Genomic DNA, 15,696 nt, shown 5'->3' with positions numbered 1-15,696 from the left:
CTGAGTGGTGGGAGCTGTGTCCACATTTGTCTCCACATCCTGGTCATGAGCTTCTCTCTGGCAGGAAACAGGGGCTGCTTATCTCAACTTCTGACTTTCAGGCCTGACCATGATTGCCTGGATGTAGGCTGTGCAGGCAGTGGTAGGGACAGGCGCTGGAACTGGAGATTCTGTGGGTGCGGCTGTCCCCTACCGGGAAGGATTCACCTCCCTTCCAATAACATGTACAAAAGGCAAAGAAAGAAAACAGTTCCCATGTGGGACAAATGTGAGAGAAATACCTTCATGTTAAGATGAATGAATTCACAGAGGAGGGAGTAGATAAAAAAAAAGAAGATAAAGTAAAAATGAGTTGGATTAGCAGAAAAATATATGGAAATCTCTCTTTAAAAGATGAGGCATTAATTTTCTTCATGTGACAAGGCCCAGGAGAAACTTGAACACAGGGGATCTCCCAGGGATAGGAGCCTGAGAAGGTAAGTAGGGATTTCCCTGAAGAAGCTGCAGGAGCTATATGAACTTTGGGAATAAGGAAACCCACACTCCTTGTTTTCCAGAATCACCACCTTCACTAAAATAAATTAAGTCCTGAGCCCTGTTAGTTACTGGGAGCCCACAGTATTGCAGCAGGACCACATTGCTGAGTGCTGGCTGGATCTGCTGTTCTCTAAACAGCTTTCATCCAGCTCTTAAAAGGATGCCTCAGGAAAGGAAACCTAAGAAGATTTATTAGGCTTTTTTTTTTTTTTTTAATTTGTCTGAAGCAGATATAGACAAAAGTGAGGTGTTGTCACAGTCCATAACCTAACCTTGTGATTGTATTTAACTAACATTGACATTGCTGGAGGAGCCAACCAGAAACTGGCTCTAGGCACAGCTGCTGGAAGCTCAGGAAGGGAAGAAGTCAGAGCCCTGCAGCTCTGCCTGCCCCTCATGCCTTTTCCCAGTCTGCCTGGACCCAGGTCAGCCCTATCAATCCACACAATTTCTCCTTCTTCCCAGCTCTTTTCCCTCTTCCTATCCCAGCCCTTCCTCTCTTGTTCAGCCTATCTGCTGAATGCCAGCCCAGTGGTTGCAAACACCAGCCAAGGCCATTCCCCCCGCCTTCTCCCCACTGCCAACAAAATCAAACCAAATGGGAGGAGGGTTTTTAAAGATTAGATTGTTCCATTGGGTGGTCCAGTACAAAGGCAGAGAGGAAGGAGCTGTATGTTGGAAGGGGTCTGTATGGGAGCAGATGATGGTAGTGGGCTGGGAATGCATGGGGACACAAGGTGGCTCCTGTCCCACTGCTACCTCCTGCAGCACCACTTCTGCTCTACCATCAGCAAACTATTCTGCAGAGAAAGCGCCATCAGGTCCTTCTGGGTGCAGGCAGGGCTGGCAACATTATGTTCCTATAGGGAACATAATCACTGAGCCTCAATTTTGTGGTTTGAAATATTCAGTAAAGTGCTGTTCCACTCTGATAACACATCCATTATTATCAGCTGCTGACAGCTGTCACAAAGAGAAAGTGATCCAAAGCAACAATTTTCTTCTGCTGCTTCTGCAGAAGGATAGATTGCAGAAAGGGAGTCACGGTTCTCTGGTGCTTGGAAGGATGTGTCACTTGCTGCTGCTGGAGCTTCTGCACCTTCAGCCCAATGGTAAAGACTTCACAGAAGAAAGCCTCAATCCTATGATCAGGAAAATGTCTCCACTTATAAAGGTCAATACAGTCAGCACCTCACCATGCTGGCCACACAGCTTCTCAATAGTGTTGCATTTGCTTGAGATGTTCCCAGGAGTTTCAGCTGCCAGATATTTTGTGAGTGAAGCAGAGTCTGAGCTGTGCCACTCAGGCAGACCAAAATGCTGCATGGGCTGGATGCTGAGCAGCTCTCAGAACTGCAAGCCCTGGGCAAAAGAAATATGCTCCCTCTGGAGCAACACAGGGCTTGCTGCAAATCCACTCAGTGACATCAGTGTCATCACTGGCTGTGAGAAGGAGGAGGGCAGAGAGGATGCATGCACAGTGAGAATGTAAATATTTTCTCCATGCACATAGTCACAGAGTCACAGAGTATACAGTAAATACTCATGCAACATATCATCTGCTGGGCACCAGATCATTGACATAATTATTGATGCAACAGGTTTTTTAAAAGATACAACAGGGAGTGTACTTCATTTGGTAATAAGAGCACACCTAAGTGGTCCTGGCTTTTTAGGCTAGGTATCAGATCACTGCCACCCACATGTGTTGCTGTTTCATCTGACATCAGTGTGTTGGCAGTAACAGAAAGGAAACTGAAGATAGATATTTGTTTATTAAAATGAAGGAACTCCACTGAATGCTGCAAGGTGCTGCTGACAAGCAGGATTGCTCTACCCCCGTTCTTGGATTATGTCACCCACTGAACTTTCTAATAATGCTGTTAGAGCTCTGATCTTAGCACTCACTCATGCGCGTGCCTAACCATAGGGCTCTTTCATTCTAAGCAAAGTCAACAGATGTGTTGGAGCTCCCAAAAGGAGACAACAGCAACAGAAATGATTTTGCAGAGCTCCATGTTCACTTGGAAGGTTGTTGTCATCAGAACAGTGGGTTAAAATATTAAAATTGTCATTGCACTTTTCAGAAGTTCAACTGATGTTATTACCTCTGAGTCAGCCCTTCACAGAATGCTGATGATCTGAACCCCATCAACATGCCCAGCTTACCAAAAACAAGTAAAATGACTTTGAGCTAAATATTTTAGCTGGAGAATATGCCAGGAGGTACTTTCCAAAATTTCCCAAAAAAGGAAACTTCAGCAGACAACATAAAAGTATTGTGTAATTTTCCACAAGTGTAACTCATCCAGATATTAAAATACCTCTTGACAGAATTCCTTGCAAAAAAAGCTGTGACTATAGCTGAGCTGAAATACTGCCAAGCAGCCAAATCTGTCTGCAAGTCCGAAAATGAACAATATTCAGAATATTCATTGCATCATGAGGTTGGGACTGGGATACCAGGAGATTCTCCATTCAAGCCACTCTTGTTCACAGATACTGTGGAGGTGCACTGCTTTATTCCTGGTCCAGGAGGAACTGCACAGACATCTGCATGGCAGAGCAGGAATAGGCAGGACCCAGCCTCTTGCTCCTGGAGCTCGTGGATGGAAAAGAAACTCTTGGACTATTCAGACACAGAGCTGGATTTGAAAATGAACACTGTAGGCAAAAAAAAGTGGGATGACTTCTGCCTCTACTCAAGCCACCAGTGGAAAAGATTTTAGAACTTCACAACCTGCAGAAATGTGACCATCTTCCAGAAGGGCAGGACAACAAGGAACAAAAAACATTTCAGAGAAAATTGCTTTCTATTAGCTCATAATTACATAAAGCAGAATTAGCTCATGGAAGCCAACAGCTTAATTGGATTTCCAACTGCAAAAGAAATCAGTGTTGTGAATTAGAACCTTCCCTCGCCCTACTGAATCTAGTGTCTCCCCAAGTGCAGAGGCACTGTCACAGGCATGCACAGCCCCATGTTTCAGCACAGCATTCCTAGAGCTGCTGAACAGATGCTGCCTTTAGTGGGGCTGAGGTATGTTTTACACTCATGGCCAAGGAGCATCTGCCCCATCAGAGTGATCTGTCAGAACAATTAGCATTGCCCACTAGGTTATCTCCTCCCGTCTTAATTACTGCCTGCTCTTGGCACCAATACCATTTGTGCCACATGTTTTTATTTTTCCCAAGAAGACCATTTGCACCTTTGATATATTTGTTTTATTCTGAGAAATCCAATGTTTTTCTTTCATGCTTCATTTTGCTCCTGTTTGCAGGGGGACTCCTGCTGTTGTTCTATAAATATCCCATCCTTGTGTCTCTGTAGGAGCAAGCATGGCTGAGAGCAGAAAAGGTGAAGTCAAGCTCAAGAGGCCTTCACCAGTGCTAAAAACAGCTGCTGCTGATGCTGCAAATGATTTATACCTCATCTGGAGAACAATAGCACAGAGCCCAGAACTGGTGCCTCCTGTGATTTATTTGGCTGTGCTTGAGCTTGGCAACATACTATATAATATTTTTTTTGCATGGAAATGTCACTCTAAGAGAGGTTTAATTGCTTTCACCATGGATGGTGATGAGAATCCCTTGGAAAAGCCATTTGCATTCATTTTCTAAAACACCAAATGTGTAACTTCCTTCCAGCTCAGGCACTCTGAGTAAGCTTTGCTGGATTCTTCTGAAAATTTAGCAACCAGAAATTCTCTGGCATGGAGCAGAAAGTAACACCCAGTGTCAGTTGGCTCAGGTGTGGAATTATTTGCACCAGCTAAACAGACTTTGAATACATGGTTGCAAGCTACAAGCACCCACAGCCCTGGTCCCACAGATTCGAGTGCTGCTTGCAGCCTCACAGAAGCCCAGTGTGAAGAAAGAGCTCCCAGGTACTGGTATGGCTTGCCAAACACAGAAAGCAAATGAAATATTTCAGCAGTCCAGGATCAGAGTCAGAAAGCTGGCCTGCCACCAACAGTAGGGCACACACCTGCTTGGCACAGCACTGCAACTCTCCTGCTGCAACTCTCCACCCGCACCCAGGGTTATCACTGCAGTGACCTTCACACAAGGCCACACACAAATTCCTTTTCCTTCTTCCCTCACAGGCTTCGAGGGCAGAGTATCTCTTGAGTGGCCTTGGGGATTTCCACAGCATCAGTCATGGCAATGTGGCCTGAAAAGCTCCTTGCTTCTGCACACAGTTCAACCTTCAGAGTGGTTCATTTTGGCTCTTACCAAATACTTTAAAGCTTCAGCTGCGGACATAAGCAGGATCTGCCTATAGGAGTGCAGTAATATTGATTTAATGTCTCCCCATGTGAGGGGATACTAGGGCATCTGGAAGTGGCTTCTTTTGGAGCTGCAGCCATTCTTGTAGGCAAGCTGCCTGGATGTCTGCATTTCCCCAAAGTTGCGCTTTTTCTGCCTAGCTGCTTTACCTGGGGAGGAGTTACTTGCAGCAGCCCCAGACCCTCTGCCACACACAACAAACAACAGGAGGAAAAAGCACAGGAGTTTTCTGTCCATAATTCACTGAATGTGCTGCAGAACCAACAGCTTCTGGAAGCATCAGATTTGTTGTGGAGATGCTGAAAAGTTGCATACATGTATGTGATGGATCAGTACTTTTCAAGTATGGGAGACAGTGTCAAAGGCTTTGCTGAAGTCTAGGTAGACTATGTCTGCAGGGTGTGAAGAGAAGGACCCGGGGGTCCTGATGGATGAAAAACTTAACATGAGCCAGTAGCTCTTGTAGCTCAGAAAGAAAATGGTATCCTGGGCTCCATCAGAAGAGAGGTGGCCAGCAGGGACAGGGAGGTGATTGTCCCTCTCTGCTCTTGTGAGGAGTACTGTGTCCAGGTCTGGAGCCCCCAGTACAAGAAAGACAGAGAGCTGTTGGAGAGGGTCCAGAGAAGACCCACAAAGATGATCAGGGGACTGGACCACCTCCCCTACAAAGACAGGCTGAGGGAGCTAGGCTTGTTCAGCCTGGAGAAAAGAAGGCTGCGGGGTGACCTCATTGCAGCCTTTCAGTACCTAAAGGGAGCCTACAAACAGGAGGGGAGTCAACTTTTTGAAAGGGTAGATAACAGCAGGACAAGGGGAAATCATTTTAAGTTGAGGGAGGGAAGATTTAGGTTGGATGTCATGGGGAAGTTCTTTACTATGAGAGTGGTGAGGTGTTGGAACAGCTGCCCAGAGAGGTTGTGGATGCCCCGTCCATCCCTGGAGGTGTTCAAAGCCAGACTGATGCGGCCCTGGGCAGCTTGGTCTAGTATTAAATGTGGAGGTTGATGGCCAAGTCTGTGGTGGAGGCAGTTGGAGATTCATGATCCTTCAGGTTCCTTCCAACCTGGGCCGTTCTGTGATTCTGTGACTCTGTGTACAAACCATCTGCCCAGGAACACCACAAAGGAAGGCACAGTTTCCAGTCCCCACAGAGAATAATAGAATAATAGAGTCATCAAGGTTGGAAAAGACCACTGAGATCATCCAGTCCAAGCATCCACCTATCACAAATACTTTTCATTATCCATGTCCCTCAGTACAACATCTAAACATTTCTTGAATCTCCAGGGATAGTGACTCCACCACTCCCTGGACAGCCCATTCCAGTGCCTGACCACTCTGTTGGAGAAAAAGTATTTCCTCAAATCTAACCTGAATCTCCCCTGGCACAACTTGAGGCCATTCCCTCTAGTCCTATCTCTAGTTATGTGGGAGAAGAGGTTGACTGCCACCTCACCACAACCTCACTTCAGGTAGTTGTAGAAGTAATAAGATTACCCTTGAGCCTCCTCTTCTCCAGACTGAACAATCCCAGCTCCCTCAGTTGCTTCTCATAAGGCTTGTGCTCCAGACTCCTCACCAGCTTAGCTGCTCTTCTCTGGACACGCTACAGGGCCTCGATGTCTTTCTTGTAGTGAGGGGCCCAAAACTGAACACAGTTCTTGAGGTACAGCCTCTCCTGAGGCTGAGCATAGAGGGATGATCACTTCCCTGCTCCTGCTGGCAACACTATTTCCGATATGAGCCAAGATGTCATTGGCCTTCTTGGCCATCTGGGCACACTGCTGGCTCATGTTCAGCCAAGCTTCAACTGATACCCCCAGGTCCGTTTGCACCACACATTCTTCCAGCCACTCTGCCTCAAGCCTGTAGCATTGCCTGGGGTTGTTGTGGCCAAAGTGCAGGACTCGGCAGTTGGACTTGTTGAACTTCATCCCATTGGCTTCAGCCCAGCTATCCAGCCTGTCCAGATCCTTCTGTACGGCCTTTCTACCCCCAGCCAGATTGACATGTCTTCCCAACTTGGCATCATCTGCAAACTTACTGAGGGCGTACTCAATGTCCACATCCAGGTCATCAATAAAGATACTGAACAGGACAGGCCTCAATACTGACCCCTGGAGAACACCACTCGTGACTGGTCGCCAGCTGGATATGACTTCATTTACCACCACTCTCTGGGCCTGTCCATCCAGCCTGTTTTCTTTACCCAGCAAAGAATGTATCTGTCCAAGAAACAGGCTGCCAGCTTCCTCAGGAGAATACTGTGGGATACAGTGTTGAAGGCTTTGCTGAAGTCTAGGTAAACTATGTCAGTAGCCTTTCCGTCATCCACCAGACGGGTCACCCAATCACAGAAGGAGATCAGGTTGGCCAAGTAGGACCTGCCTGTCATGAACCCATGCTGGCTAGGCCTGATCCCCTGGTTGTCCTAAACATGCTGCGTAATCTCCCTGAAGGTGATCTGCTCCACAACCTTTCCTGGCACTGAGGTCAGGCTGACAGGGAGTAATGCTGGCAAGCCACCAGTTCTCTAGGGCCTCTCCAGTTGACCAGGAACAGAGGATGAACATTGGTCCTGCTCATCCATGGGGAAAGATGTCATCATGTCCAGTAGGGCATTTCCCATTGGAGATGGCATTTCTGGTGTGAGTGCCCTTCTTGCCTTTCTTCATCTTGGGATACTGCACTGTGGCACTGCTTGTGCTGCCAGCAAGCTCAGGGATCACAGCAGGGCTCAGGAGCAGGTTTTGGGACAGCAGTGCCTCCCTGCCATGTCTCTACCTGTTGGCCTGGCTGTGACTAGCAAGATTTAGCTGTAAGTGAATGGTGCAGAGCTGTGTTTGTGCTGTGTACCTGTCTGAACACCACAGATGAAGGGTTTGGTCCATGGCCAGGCTGAACATGCTCTGTCACCTCTTCCAGGAAGCCCAGCAGCCCAGCCCAGAGCAGGTCTTGTGGCTCATGGGGAGGGAGCAGGGCAGAGCAGAGAAGTAGTGCCACCAGCTCCACAGAGCCAGTGGGAGCTGTGGCAAAGCAGAATCACCTGACATGGGATTTAAAGATGATGCCAGGGCTCATAATTTGTTAGGAGCAAGCAGGATGACTACGTAGTGTAACCACAGCCAGAAAGACTCCAGCTATATATCAGGCTGAATTTTGTCACAACAGAAGTGGAAGTGAGAGCTTCTTCATTCCCTGATGTAACACAGATAAAGCAGCATAACTCTCTCTGAGTTCTGTGTCAAACACTCTTCTGGAGCATAGGCTGTGGGGTTCAGTGTTTGGTTTTACAGATGATATATGTGACATAGAGTAGCCAGTTTCAGCGACCTAATGGGCTCTACTGGCCCATTGTCCCAAACTGTCACTGCCTCATGATTCAGAGGGTGCAAGGTACTCTCTGCATTACAAGCATGACAGTGTGTTTCAGTCAGGTTCACAGTTTTTGATCTTACACAACTTCCAGCAGCTCTCCACAACAGCTGAATGAGGCTACCTGGAAAGTCTGCCAGGAACAGTGCCTGACTGCTTTGCCAACAATGTATTTTTCTCAGATAAACTTAGAAAAACTTAGTGCAGTTCACTGTACAAAACCTGGATTTAAGCTGTTTCATTTGTAAGGGTATTCTGAACTAAACAAACAGCTTTTTGTTTACATTTTCACTAGCACTTCAGATTTCAGGGTTTAGAGCAGCTCTAGTCACTTTGAGCCAGCACCGCTCTGTGGGAACAGAGAGAAGGGACAATGTAATCACCAGCTCAACTCTGAGACCACACCATCACTTTTCTCTCAGTTCTCCTGAGACTGACTGCAGTCAGTGCAAGCTGAAGTGCCGCGCCCTGATGCCCACCACCTTTCAGGGCAGGGCAGCTGCTGCCACAGCCTAACCTCTGCTGGGAACAGAGCAGGTCATCAGCATGGCAATGGACAAGGTGGGTCACCAGCACAATGGCAACAGCCAAGGCACCCTTTTTCATTTTGTGTGCTGTGAGAAAAGGAGTGGCTAGAAAGGGGAGACACTGCGGAGATGCAGAGGCTGCCAGAGCTGATTTCTTCCTGGAAAGAGAGGAGGATCCTAAGAGAATAGCCTTTCCAAGGAAAGAAACAATTCCCTTGCCCTCAGCTCTGTCTCTTTCTTAACCAGCCCCTCCTCCCCAAGCGCTGTCAGCTCAAACACTTTGCTCTCAAGCTGGCTCTGGCTGGCACGGAGTGAACCTTCTTCATGCTGTGTTTTAGGTTTGTGACAGGAACAGTGCTGGAAGCACAGCAGCATTTTAGCTACTCCTGAATAGAGTCTGCACAGTATCTAGCCTTTCCTCTTCCCACTCTGTCTACATCAATATAAAGCCAGGAAAGTGTCCCACCATGCTATGCTCACCCACAGAAGCCCAAAAAACTCAGGAGAAAGGGGACAGTCTGGGTCATAGCATTGCCTTCCCAAGTAAACACTGTGCTTCCCCAGAGATGTCTGAGCACCCCCCTGCTGATGGGAAGAAGTGAATTCCTGATTTCTCTTCAGGCTTGCTTCCATTCTTCCTATGCTGCTCTTTTGTTACTTATCACCTCTGGCCTATGAGACAGTTACTGTCCTTGCCAGCGCTACATCTTTGTTATTGTTACTACTCCACTTTTCCTAACACCCTGTCTCTTATCGCTGCTCCAGGCCACAGAACAGCTCTATCTGGGCCAAAGAAGTCCAGATGGCTGCAGGGAGGGATGCCTCTCTGTACAAAATGGGGTCTGCGCATTATGTATTAGAACTGATTTATGGAGAAGGCATGAACAGGAGCTATGTTTTATTAACAGCAATTTCCATCCTGATGACGAATTACAGAGATAACAGAAGTAGCAGAGCACTCCTCCTGGGAGACACTTCAGAGGAATGCCTATAAAACCACCAGCAGCTGCTTCCAAAGGAGAGGAGCCATGAGAGAAGACAGAGCAGGAGTCAGCACATAAATTTTTTGTTTGGCTTTCTGCTGTGTGCTTTGCTGGATGCCAAACTAGATGCCTATTTCATTTCAATTGTGAAACTTCTCTCCCTCAGCAAGGGCACCATGGGCAGTATAATGGATTGTGCCCCCAAACCAAGTCTTTGGTTTTCCCAAAGATCTGCTCAGCAGCGCTTGACAACCCTTTCTGCCTGGCAGCATCAGCAGATGCCATCAGCTCACACTCCTGGTGCCATACTGTGTCCCCACTGCATTTGCTTGCCACCGCATCACTGGCAAATAGCAGAGGAGACAGCCATCCTTCTTGCAAAACCCTGGCATTGCCTTCAGCAAGTGTGGGCAGGTTTTAGAGGCAGTTTGAGGGCATAGGGCAAAAAGTCCTGGGAGTGCCCAGCAGCTCCAGTCTACATCTATGAGCAATAAGCGTCATCATTTGCACAGTTGTTCTTCTCTCTTCCCATTGCTATTTGTTTGTGAACAAGTCACAGCAGATGCTTCCCACTGGTACAATGGATACTAAGATTCATTTGGAGCTGGTACCAGTAACTAATCCAGTTAACAAAACACTCTGTTTGACACAGAGCTGTCACAGAGATTTCTTAATTCCCATTGACAGGAGGGCATTCAAGTTACAGTGTAATAAGGAAGGAGGAAGAATTTTTTCTCATCTGGCAGGAAGAATGCAGTCCATAGAACAACTAATCACTGCCCTCAACGACAACAAAAAAGCATTTAGGAGTCAGAGCAGTCCCTCTCCTTGTGGGGCAGGCAACAGCAGACTGTTTCATGAGAGCAGAAAGCTGGGCCAGGTCAGGCTAGGCTAGGCTTCCTGCAGCTGGCATTCGGGTTTCACCTCATGCATGATAAATGGCTTCTGTATGGGGAACAGCTGCCACATGCACACCAAGGGCCAACTCAAACACATCACTTGTGATTCCTCCTAGCACATGATGGGTGTCTGAGGAAGCTGGCAGCGGCCACGTCCAGAGCAGAGAGCAAGGGTGGCCCTGCACAGTGCAGAGAGAAGAAACAGGTACTAAAACTTCCATAGTTTCAGTGTGCTGAGCAGCACTGGGGGGGCTGCCTGGGAGCCAGGCTGCCTTGGCTTATACTGCTTTTTGTCTTTAAAGTGTCTGCTCATGGCCTCTCATTGGCTATTTGTAGAGGAAGGGGTGGTTGTGGTCTTTTAAACTCTAATGCTAGCCTGACCAGAACTGATTTTTCCATTCTTGGTTATTTAGGATTAGGGACATACGGACGGTTCCTACCGATGGCACCTTTCTTCTTGTTATTGTTTTCATATAAACACACATGCAAAGCATCAAATTCACCAAATGCATAGATACACTCCAGAAATCTCACCTGTTACAAGGTGCAGAAGGCTTGAACTCACAATGCTTATTTGAAATTAAGCAATGAACAGCCACTTATGAAACAAACTAGAATGCCTTGCGGAAGACGTGCAGGAAGAAATGGGAAAGGCAGTACTTTGTCACCACTGTCCTCTGACACGTCATTTTTGGAGTGTGCTGAAACACTTGGAGGCTGCTGCTGGAAGGAAGACAGGCAGCTTGCAGGACGTGTGGGCCCAAAGTGATTCAGCTGTGTCCCTGGGCCTGGCAGATAACACAGCTGTGGAGTTGCATCATGTTGGGCTCTTGCCCGCTTGTGCAGGAAGACTGATAAGGAAGCGATGTTAGCGAGAGCTGTCTGCACTGGGAGCTAAACAGAAACCTGTGTATAGAAAATTAAAGTGAAAAGGTGGGAGCAAAGCTCCCCATTATTCAGGTGAAGTTGTAGGTATCTAGTGCTGTTCAGAAAGCTGGTGACCATCTCAGACCCTGTGACGTTTGCTCCCCTGCTCAGCTGTGGGTTTCAGGAGCATTTCTCTGGCCTTTCCTAGTCTCAGCTTAGTCATCTGTAAAACAGTAACTGCCTCCTGCCAAAGTCTGTCACTAAGTATAATCAGCTCATGCTGAGACACATAGCCCCATCCAATTGTTGCTTGGGTGGCTCATGTGAGTCACAGCATGCAAGCGCAATGCCAGCTTGGAAATAGAGTGCTTGAAAGTTCAGTGCAAAAATATTCACTGTTTAAAAGCAGAACTGAGTGAGGACTATCCTTCCGTGTCCTGTCTCTGAGGCAGCACTACTTTTACTCACTTGCCAACACCTGAACCATTCACCAAGCACAGCCTGGCTATTGAGTTGTAAGCTCTCTGCAACAGTTTCCTCCTTGTGCCTGCCCACTGGACAGAGCAGTTCATGGTGCCCAGCAGGGAATGGAGACTGGGGACAGGTAGGCTGCACTTCCCCAGAGGGCAAACAGGGCTAGAGAAGTCAGTCATCAGCCCTCAAGAAGGTGATCCCTACCCCAGCCCCATGCCCAAGCAAGGGAGGAGCTCAGTTTGTTGGCCCACTTGGCTAGCATTGCCAGCAGGTGATATGACAGGGTTCCTGGGAACAATTCCTCCCGGAGCCCTTCAGGGCCCTCTTTACAAAGGCTGACCCACTTGTTTGCATTTCAGCCTGATTGCAACCCCAGGACATCACCCATGGCAGCATATGTTGCCAGGTACTGAATACCACCTGAACGCATGACGTACTTCTGCCACTGCTTCCTCCAGGATTAACTCCAGATTTATCATGTCAAAAAAAGACAAAACATGAAATAAAAAGCAAACAAACCGCTCAGCTCAAACACTGATTTGTTTCAAATAGCAAATACCAAAGCAACAGGAAATACATTTGCATTTGTATACTTCCTTATACGTAAAAGTATGTATATATCTGTATGCACATGTGCATACACCTACTATGTATATCTAAAAAGAAAAAGCATAAGACACTATTATACTAAGATATATTAAGAAGGTATAAAAAAATCTCCATAAAGAAGAGTTTAAAATAATTTTCAGCATTTCATCAGTCAGCCTAAGAGAATCCTTCCCATTTGCTCAAAAGCAATAAAATTGCATGGCAGACTCCATACTTAGCAGCATGCTTAACTTCACATATTAAATAGATGTTCTGGGTTTGATTACAAAGATCATTCATCACACCTTTTAAACCACTCTCTTAATCCCACACTGGAATGCAGGAAAACAAAGAAAAGGAAGTCAGAGGAGATGATCTTTTCACAGAGGCTGTATTCAGACCATTGCAGCTCCACAGCACTCATACCTGCTGTCATCAGCCTGCCAACACTTTCAGCAGCTGCTGTGGAACTGGTCCCGGAAGGTGATGAAGACTCCAAACTTTTCCAAGCAGTAAATGTACCATTAGCACTTTGGTGCCATAGCAATAGGCATTTCCTCACTCATGGGCTACAAATAATGGCATTTTATGGACAAAGATGATTTTTGCATTCTGATTTTGCCTGATGTCTCTGAAACCCCATGTTCCTCTCATTGTTTGCCCTATACCTTGTTCCATACCAGAATCAGAAACTGTCCCTAGGTGAGCTTAGACCATAACGCCTCTCCATATCCAGGAAAACATTTTACTTTTACACTAAAGCCAAAATATAAAGAAGATGGGCATATTTAGGTATCTGTAGAATCTGTAGAATAGTTCTACAGCACATGTGGTAAAGGCACTGCTATCTTCTCTCCAACACCTGGCAGACCCTGACCATGCAACCAGAGCACTGCAGGAAGAACTGTGCTCTCTATTTTAGCCAAAAGGGCTAAACAAGTGTGTTTGACCCACCTGGGAGCACAGTGTTTGTAGGTAATCTGAAAGGCAAACTCAGATCTCTTCAGGGCCAAAGACTAGCTCAACTGCTGAACCGGCTCCTCCCTAGTGTGAACCTCTTACCCTTGTTCTCTAGAACTTACAGCCTGCATGTGCGACAGTATAAGAGAGGTCAAAGTCTTATGCCCATAAATAGACTCCTGTGCTCACTCATAAATTAGAGCCTTCCCCAAGGTCTCCAGCATGAGGTTACAGCTGGTCACTTCCTCATGTGTGTCTGCCTTCTATGTTCCACATAACTATTGATTTAGGACATTCTGTATAATTTAAGAATTTAAACCGAACATTATGTTATCTTACAGTCACCCTTGATATGCTTCAACAACTCTGAGATACTTGCAATCTATTAGAAGAAACAGTTGTAACACACATTAACTAGTAGAAGCTCAGTGGCTGTGCATCAGAAAACCACGAGTGAGTGGCAGGTTGAAAGGCCTTCTGCCAAACTGATTACTTTCTGCTGTGACCACACTCTCAGATCATGAGAAGCACAACAGTGGAGTGGTGCTTGGTTTGTGTCAGTAAGCCTCACTGTCCCCTTTTCAGTGGCCAAGCCAGTAGAGACATTTTCTGCTGACGGGAGAAGGCATGAAACCACCAGTTCTTAGAACAGTACTTTTTATATGTTATAATTTGATCTCCCCTATGGCTATCTCACCCAGGGTACTCTTCTCTGAGTGATGACACTTGATTTCAATGGAAATGGGACAGTTCACATAAGCTGAGTAATGACATCTCTGGGTTCATCAGACTTTCTGTTTGCACTCAGTCACCTAACCAAGTGGCCCTTAGTCCATTCAGCCACCGGATGCTCCACCTTGTACAGAGGTCACTGAGACCCTTGTCTCTCAGTTCTTCTTTTAACTTTTTCTCTTCCCCCACTCCCACCCCTCCCTCTTTCAGATCCGAGCTTTGGTGAAGTTCAGCCCTGGTGTGTGTTTCTCTCTGCTCCCTGGCCTCTGTTGCCCTGGCTCCTTCCCTGCAAGTCTCTTACTAAATCCTTCACATGGTCACTAAAACGAATCTGTGGACCACCCCTGGCCTAAGCCAGCAGGGAAGTGTAGAGCTCAGGTCACATCCTGAAGAGTTACATCTGCAGTGTTCCTTTTCTACACCAATCTCTCACAGTTCAAAGCACACGATAGCTACAAGGCCAGTAAAATAAAACAAGGGTGGAATTTCCATGTCATTTAAAGATTTAAGAAACAAAAACAATTCTTGTGAGGCCCCATCTGGAGTACTGTGTCCAGGTCTGGAGCCCCCAGTACAAGAAAGACAGAGAGCTGTTGGAGAGGGTCCAGAGAAGACCCACAAAGATGATCAGGGGGCTGGACCACCTCCCCTACAAAGACAGGCTGAGGGAGCTAGGCTTGTTCAGCCTGGAGAAAAGAAGGCTGCGGGGTGACCTCATTGCAGCCTTTCAATACCTAAAGGGAGCCTACAAACAGGAGGGGAGTCAATTCTTTGAAAGGGTAGATAACAGCAGGACAAAGGGAAATCATTTTAAGTTGAGGGAGGGAAGATTTAGGTTGGATGTCATGGGGAAGTTCTTTACTATGAGAGTGGTGAGGTGTTGGAACAGCTGCCCAGAGAGGTTGTGGATGCCCCGTCCATCCCTGGAGGTGTTCAAGGCTGATGCGGCCCTGGGCAGCCTGGTCTAGTATTAAATGTGGAGGTTAGTGGCCCTGCATGTGGCGGGGGGGGAGTTGGAGATTCATGATCCTTGAGGTTCCTTCCAGCCTGGGCCATTCTGTAATTCTGTGATACGATTCAGCTCTTGCTGAGCAGTGCACAGTGAGGCAAGGACTTCCCAGTTTCTCACGCTGCTGTGCACATGGTGGGGCACATGGAGCTGGGGCCACATAGCTAGGATAGTTGATCCCAACTTTCCAAAAGGATGTCCCACATACTATGGTGTCATGCTGAACAATAAAGGGGGGCCGGCTGTGGGAACTGACCCCGCTCAGGGTCCAGCTGGGCACTGGTCAACAGGTGGCGGGCAATTGCGATGCCAGGGCCCGCGGCTGAAGTACAAGGAGCACTGCAAGATGGCGACTGAGGGCCGAGGCGCCACAGGGTCGTGTCAGCACAGCGCCGAGTTCAACGCCAGCCCCGCGAGACACGAGGACACCGAGGCACTCCGCCCGCAACTGACCT

Source organism: Meleagris gallopavo, chromosome 22 (genome assembly GCF_905368555.1).
Source record: "Meleagris gallopavo chromosome 22, MGAL_WU_HG_1.1, whole genome shotgun sequence".
Lineage (NCBI taxonomy): Eukaryota > Metazoa > Chordata > Aves > Galliformes > Phasianidae > Meleagris > Meleagris gallopavo.
This window is presented reverse-complemented; position numbering follows the sequence as displayed.